Raw genomic sequence first — 7,822 nt, forward strand, 5'->3', positions numbered from 1 at the left:
CTAATTTTCAAGTAAATGTGATATTTTCTGAAGATTTATTTATTAGATGTCATGGATTTAAATAACTAAGGCCTGATTGTACATACTATATGCCTGGACCCTAAGATGTGGGAAAATTAGTTCTTAATATCTTAAGAGACATGTACTTTTAAGATAGTTGTGATCAGGACACTTAAGTGAATGATAAAATAGGTTACATTTTATATTAGAAGTACAGTAGAGTCATGTGTGTAAACAAATATTCTTATTGGTAGACAGCAGCAACAGAGTTGAGAATAATTACAGAAGTAACATATTAATTCTCATTTATTTTTGCATAATATACTGTTAGGAGCCGCGTCCGCCATTGCAAGATGGCGCCGGTTTCCTGCTTCCTGGTTCTTCTTGCGAGCCTTGCTTGAATGTGCGCCTGCGCAAGGCTCGAAAACCAGTATGCTAATTTGGCGACATCATAAGAGCCAATGAGTGTGTGGCATGTCTCCTAAAGCTCTATATAAGCCATAGGCTTTTGGGGCTTGGGGTCCCTCGCCTCACTACCATCTAAGAGCTGTAACACTACCATCTAAGAGAGCTGTAACACTAAAAGAGCTGTAACAATAAAACTGCTGTCAGAAGAATCCTGAGCGTGGCGTTCTCCTTTTCGGCGAGGCAGCGCCCAGCAATATACTATAAAATATTCAGGCATAAATATGTTGCTGTGATACAGTTATTATTTTCTGTATGATAAAGTTCCCTTAGGGTGTCCTGACAAAAGATAACTTGAAATTTAATCCATTCATTATGGAATATAGAAATCAAAAGAAAGTACACACTGATATGTTCTAACAAGTGTTAACCCCTAAGAGATGGAATGTATTTTAATTGCTCTGTGTGTTGAGGTAATATTTCTTCTTTGAGAAAACATTAAATGAGATTTGCATGCTTTACATCTTTGAATGATTTAATTGTTAGTGGGAGGACAAACAGGTGAACTCTATCACATTTAGTCTTTTAGTAGTTGGAGTTCTTGATGTCTTGTCTTCTGTTTGAATGCTTTCCAACCAAAGAGACTAGGAGAATAAACATTTAATAAATATGTCATTGCATATGTTAAAAAAACAGCAAATGTTTACATTATTATTTTCCCTTGTGTTTAACAGAGCTCTATATGTATCATGTTGCATTATTTCGATATAACTGCCTGGATTTAAAATCACTACTTAGTGATTTGAAAGACTTAGAAAAACAAACAGATGTAATGAACTCATGAGTACTTCCTGGAGCATGCTAGATTTCCTGATGAAGAGTAGGTAAAAGAAACTCTCTTCAGGAGGCAAGTGAGAGCAGGCATAATCCTTGGCATTAGCTATAGGTTTTGCATTGAAGTTTCAGTTAGTGTTCCCTACTGGGATTTTTTTTTGGCTAACTCTCTGACATTGACCAAGACTGGGATAATATCATATAAGTTTACCTTCATTTTGAACAACACAGAATTTGATCCCTATTGCATGTAATTTAGAAATTGTATATTTTATACTCTATTATTTCTGACTTATAAGATGTTTGTGTACAGTATTAAACCGTTATACTGTATTTCACTCTTATATAATGATTTTAAAAAGTTGTTGGTTTTTGTTTCTCTGTGTGTGTAGGGGTAGTTGTATATGATATGTATGCATGTCTAGATGCTCTTGGAAGTTATGATGCCAGTCACCCTGAAACTGGAGTTACAGGAAACAGTGATCTTCCTGCTATGGATATTAGTAACTGAACTCCAGTTATCTTCAAGATGAACAAGTGTTCTTAACTAGTGAGTCATATCTTAGCCCTTCCTTGTATAAATTTTGGTAAAATAAATATGAGTCAATAGATCTTCATTATTAGATACAGTAATTTATATAAAACATGACCTTATTAATTCTTTGTGGACCATTCTTTGATTTGAGCATATATATGCATAATACTTATTATTGATCTACCATGTTCTCTTTAAGAACTTATGTTTCAAACTTTTTTTTCCAGTTCACAAAAGATGTTTTCCAGGTACTTTCTGTAGACATTTTTCTTGTACCCCTAGTGGTTGCAATTCTATCATATACTTCCTATTCATTTTCTTATATAATGCCATTGTGTTAAAAGAAGTAGCAAAACATCATACAGGCTTTATATGTGTATCAGTGTGTATGCATGGATCCTTACCAGCCACACCTACTTTCCGTCACATTGGATATTTCCAATATATATAACATTCCAAATTCTTAAGTAAAGTGGCATTTTTGAGTACATCTGGTTTTTAATTACCATATTGTTAGTACACTTTCAAATGCTTTTTTATTGAACCACAACCAATTTAATTATGCAAATTTCTGTGATGTTCGAAAAGGCAATTTGTCATTAAGTTTCCCTTCCAATCTTCTGTTGGCAAAACGTGGGTGCTGCCATCTGGTGCTGGGTTTTAGGGAACCTCCAAGACACAGCTTGGGAAGATATAGTCTAAGATGTGGGAAGCCAAAGTTCCCTGGATCATGGTCACAGTTGGAGTTCTGGAGCCAGAACACGGGTCCATGGAATGTAACATGGCTGGACCTTTGGGGTCCCATGGGCTGAGGTCAAGAATGAACTCTGGCCAGGGAAATGGAGAAGTCTGGCTTAGCCCATCAGCAAAGGTAGCAGTGGTTGTCTGAAAGTGCAGAGTGGCCTTCTATGGAAGACTTTTCCATTGAAGAGACAGTCCTTGGTTCCAAAATGTTTATTGTTCATTGTGGAAAATAGATACACACCAAATTCTCAGGGTGGACCAGAGATAAATACTTTTTCAGGGAGGAATGTGTTGGAAGGGACGTTTACTTTATTGGGTAAACCTTCAGGGTCTCTAGGTATCTCATTAGCATGGAGAACTCTGTTTTGACCTACATGTATTCCAGGCCAGGAATCTGGCATGGAGCAGGGAGGCACCTGCTATCTCAGGTGTGTACCCCAATGCCAGGGTCTCAGACCTGCTCTGTTTACCAAATTTTCTGGCATGACCCACTGTCTCACATCCTACCTCACCTCTGAGAGGATGGTACTCCCAACTGTCCACCTAGTTAGAACTTTGATAGTGTATAGCCAAACACCTAAGGGAGGAATTGACGTTTTAGAAACATCTTTATTAAGTAAAGGCATATATATTTACTTTAAGATGATACATTTTAGGTAAATAAAGCAAAACAGTGTCAATAAAATCAAAACCAGAATAAACTTCAGATCATGAAATTCTGAATAAAGGTGAACGAAATCAACAGCACCAAAATTAGTCCCTTTCCTTTAGGCAGACTTACATTACCAATTGATTTGGTTTCCTCTTAAAAACTTTTTCACTTCTGTGCCAGTAGCATTTATTGATGTAATAACTGAAAATATAAAATAACATTTTTGATAAAATATGAAAGTTTTGATTCATTGGGTACCTAATAAAAGACAAAAGTAGCATCAATATCAAAGAGGAAATGAATATTTTGCATAATTTTGTTTCTCTAATTATCAATGGACAGATAAACAGACAACCACTCTATTTAAAAATACACAATTGTGGTTACTGGAAATTTCAAATTTTTACACTTGATCTTAGCCAAAAGGCCGAGAAGCGATGGGAATTTCAAATTTTTAAGTGGAAAACTAAAAAGAGTTCAAATATGAGGAAATGAGAAAATGATATTGTTAAGTATAATAAATAATGAAAACATTTAAATAATAGAGAATATATAAGTATTTACAACAAAATTTATCTCAGTTTATTCTTTACAGATCAATTAATTATCAAATTCCTTCAATGGGAACTTTTGAAGACTGGAAATTAGTTTGAAATCTTCACAATCGTAACTTCTGTATTAAAGTTAGTAATAAGTGTTTAAACAACTTTATTTGAAACAAAAGGCTATATTACTTATTGACATTATACAAACTATTTTTTGAAATATTTGAGTGTTAAGAATTAGCATATATTGTTAAAGTAAATTCATGTTTCTCATAGGATGATTAGAATGGTAGTCGGTGCATGGCACCTTATTCCATAAACAAATCTATACTTCCTGAAAGTAATATGGAGATGGATTTTAAAATCAACAGATGAAACCATTTTAAGACTTATTTGCCTGTGATAATTGAAAATTTATATATATGGGATACAGAGTGGAGGTATATGTGATAGTTAAAGACACAAAGTGTTGCGGCTGGGGTTGTAGCTCAATGGTAACATCTTTGACTAGAATGCATAAGATCACACACATACACGCACAGACACACAATTTCAAGAATATAGTCTGTCATGTAACTTTGGTTAAAATTCACAGTTCCACAAGAAATGTTGACTTTATATAATTGCAAAAAATCCTTGGCTGGCAGGACTTCTGTGAGAGGCAAACATGGTATCTCACTCTGTTTTCCAATTAGTCATGTTATTTCAAGTTATGCTCTTAAAATGAAAATGCCAACTTGAAAACCGATTTCACTATTTACTTGAAAACTGAATATGTGTAACATTTAATCAACCAATTATTTGAGATAAAAACCTGGAGTTGAAAGAGTTGAAAGCTAAAACCTGATCTGGACCAGATGAAAGTAAATCTTCATGCAAAAAAATAATTAAAAACCCGAGGTTTGCCTGTTGTTGACTGAGAACCAAAGGTAAAGGAAAAATAGAGAGAGGCATGTTAAATAATTTTGTAGCATTTTGAATTAGAAGGAATTGAAAGCTTTATGAACTTATCCCTGATCTAATCTCTTTGACGTTTGTGTTTTTCTTTTGTATTGTATTGTACTCTGAAAGGAACTAAGTCTCTGCAAAGGATATTGAATTAGGGTTCTCAGATACAGGAACATGATTCTACAGAACCGGCCCTTAAAAAATGTCAGGTTTATTAGGGAAACCCTATTTCCAAGTAATAGAGTTAGCACCTAAATCTAGCAGTGCCACACAGCAAATAGATGAGAAGAAAATAAAATCATAGTAGATTAAGATTTATAGGCAAATCATTTTCTAGCTGATTTGTATGGTATTGTGTTGATCTCTAAGAGTGCCGGTATTTTTCTGGTAATTTCAGCATAGATTTATGTCTTTGTCTAATTTCAACACATGCCTTCATGAACTCTCCACGTGATTCGGCTTGTAATAAATAGAGGCATTTTCTTCATTCCTTTATGAAGATCTGGGTAAAGAACTGAACTTTTTTCAAGGCGTGCAATAGAGCAGGTTGGGAGATGAGGATCTAGGAAGAGCTGCAGGATAGAAACTGTTACCAGAATGCATTGTATAAGAACATTTATTTTCAAATACCATATTCCAAGTACTCTCTCCAGACATTTTTTGCACCACTAGTGGTTGCCTTTCTATTATATACTTCCTATCCATTCGCTTATGTAATGTCATTGTGTTAAAAGAAGTAGCAAAACATCATATAGGCTTTATGTGTATATGAGTGTGTATGCATGGATGCTGCCCCTTTATTATTCTTACCAGCCATGCCTACTTTCCATCCCATTCGATATTTCCGATATACATAACTTTCCAAATTCTGAAGTAAAGTGGCAGTTTGGAATGCCTTTGGTTTTTAATTCCCATATTATTAGTACATTTTCAAGTTTTATTGGACTACAACCAGCTTAATTATGCAAATTTCTGTGATGTTTAAAAAGCCAATTTGTCATTAACTTTCCCTTCCAGCCTTCTGTTGGCAAAACATGGGTGGTGTCATATGGTGCTGGGTTTTAGGGAACCTCCAATAAAAATCATACCCAACATGACCTTCTTCCCCAGAAATGTGTGTGTTTTGAAAATTCTGCTAACCAGAGAGTGAAAAATATTTTTTATGTCCTTCATAGGGTGGTATATCATTAAGAATGAATTTTGTTTTCACCTACATCAGGATGTCTTGGGCAGTTGAAATAGCTGTGGACCAAGGAGGTTTGGGATCTTTAGGTTTTGCCTCACCTTCAGATCATATCCCTCTTCTCTATAAAATGGGAGCAATGACAACTAAAAAAAAAAAAATTGTAGTTCATTTCCTCCCTTTCACATTCTATAATCCCTAGAATGGCCAAGTCCTTAGGCCAGAGGCATCTAATAAGCAAAATAATAAAAATACTGCTTCCCAACATGTGATTACTTTTTCCTGTAAAATAGACTTTAAAAGAATTTTAAAGTTGAGCATTACAAATATTTTTGTCTGCTTGGCTCCAACTCGAGGTGGGCATCACACACAGATATACAATCACATGAGCCACAGAAAGAGGAGCACAAATAAATAAACAGTTCCAAACAAGCAATCAGGAATATATATATATATATATATGTGTGTGTGTGTGTGTGTGTGTGTGTGTGTGTGTGTACTTATGTATGTATGTCCTGGTTTTCTGAGACTGGAATCATATGTGGCCACAGTGTTCACACAGTGTTTATGTGGGTTCTAGAGCTCGAAATGCACTTTCATTTCCACACATTTGAACAGCTAGTGTTTACCACTGAGTTATCTATCCACCTCTAACTTTTAAGTATATTATAAAAACTAATATTTTCATCTAGAAACTTAGTAGACATTGATGAAAAAAGTATTAGCATGTAATTTACGAAAAATATTTAAATAGGTTTGTTTCTTCAACATGGTAAAGACAGTCATACTACACAAACATTAATCATAGTATTTTGCTCACTATGACTTCATTAGAGGAAAGAAAATCCCTTTAATTTCTGCATCTGTTATTATTTCATAGTCTGAGGCCTTGGCACATGCAAGAGAGAAATCAGTATTCACTGTAAAATGGACATCTGTGAAGATCAGTTCATATAAACAGCTCATTAATGGTGATACTGCAATTTGGGATTTCAATTCTTACATACTTTTCAGCGAGAGAAAAGACAGTCAAAGGTTTTGGCAAGTCCTCTGAACCTTTCAGAGATATAAGTTTTAGGGAATAAGATACTCTTGTTAAATTTTGAATCCTAAACAACTTGAGACTCTTAGGCACTGTAACTTTTTTCTCCATTCAATTTGGAAGTGAATCCTTTAACATTGGTGACAATACATTCACCAAGGTCCACAAAGTACTGCATGCTTTAGGACAATGTTATGGTGTTGCCTATAACTCAGGAGCTCTGGCTCATGACATATGCAGGGCCTACAATGTGATTGCTGACTACCTGGCATTTGACTTCTGGTTTGCTGAGTGGGATGAACTCCTACCTATAGTTAAAATCAGACTCTAAAGGGTTTAACCAAGAATCCTTGCCTGCTTGTAAGCCTCTCAAGTGGTTTACAGATTTGATTTGTGTTATAACCATTTGCTGTCTCTGTCTGTAGAAGAGATTCATCTCTAAACTTAAAGGCTATGGACATTTCAATGACTTAAAGGACCACCCACATAATCCGTACGGAGACCCCTTTCCAGAGACAGGCTGCACATCTATGAAGTGTGATTTGTAGCCTACAGTTTTCCACAGTAGAAAAATCTCTTCTTTCCTCTTTCTGCTTTCCTTTCTGCTGTGGTTTTTGTGGGGGTCTCATTGGATCCACAATTTTTTCCCATAAACTCTGGTTTATGATCTGTCAAGGTGTGCAGATGGCCATGTTCTCTGATTGCACACAGGAAGTCTGATAAGATCCAATTGATTGAAATTCAAACCAAATCTTCCTTTCCTTTTTCTTCCAAATGATTAAGTCTTCAGCTTACAAAGTGTCAAAGAGCACCCTAAGTGGCTACTTAGGGAAAGCTGCTTACAGCAGACTCTGAGAGAAAGGACATATAAGGCTTCTATGTGAAAGAAAAAGATGGAGTAAAACCAAAGAACACACATCAGCATTAACACAAA

The 7,822-nt window shown here is 35.3% G+C and overlaps 1 pseudogene; it reads right to left on the reverse strand.

The window, feature by feature from the left end:
* Positions 1-3,441: 3,441 nt before the first annotated feature.
* LOC114612290 lies at positions 3,442-3,609 on the reverse strand (annotated as a pseudogene).
* Between the last annotated feature and the right edge of the window lie 4,213 nt (positions 3,610-7,822).

Source organism: Grammomys surdaster, unplaced genomic scaffold (genome assembly GCF_004785775.1).
Source record: "Grammomys surdaster isolate TR1022 unplaced genomic scaffold, NIH_TR_1.0 126153, whole genome shotgun sequence".
Taxonomy (NCBI): Eukaryota; Metazoa; Chordata; class Mammalia; order Rodentia; family Muridae; genus Grammomys; species Grammomys surdaster.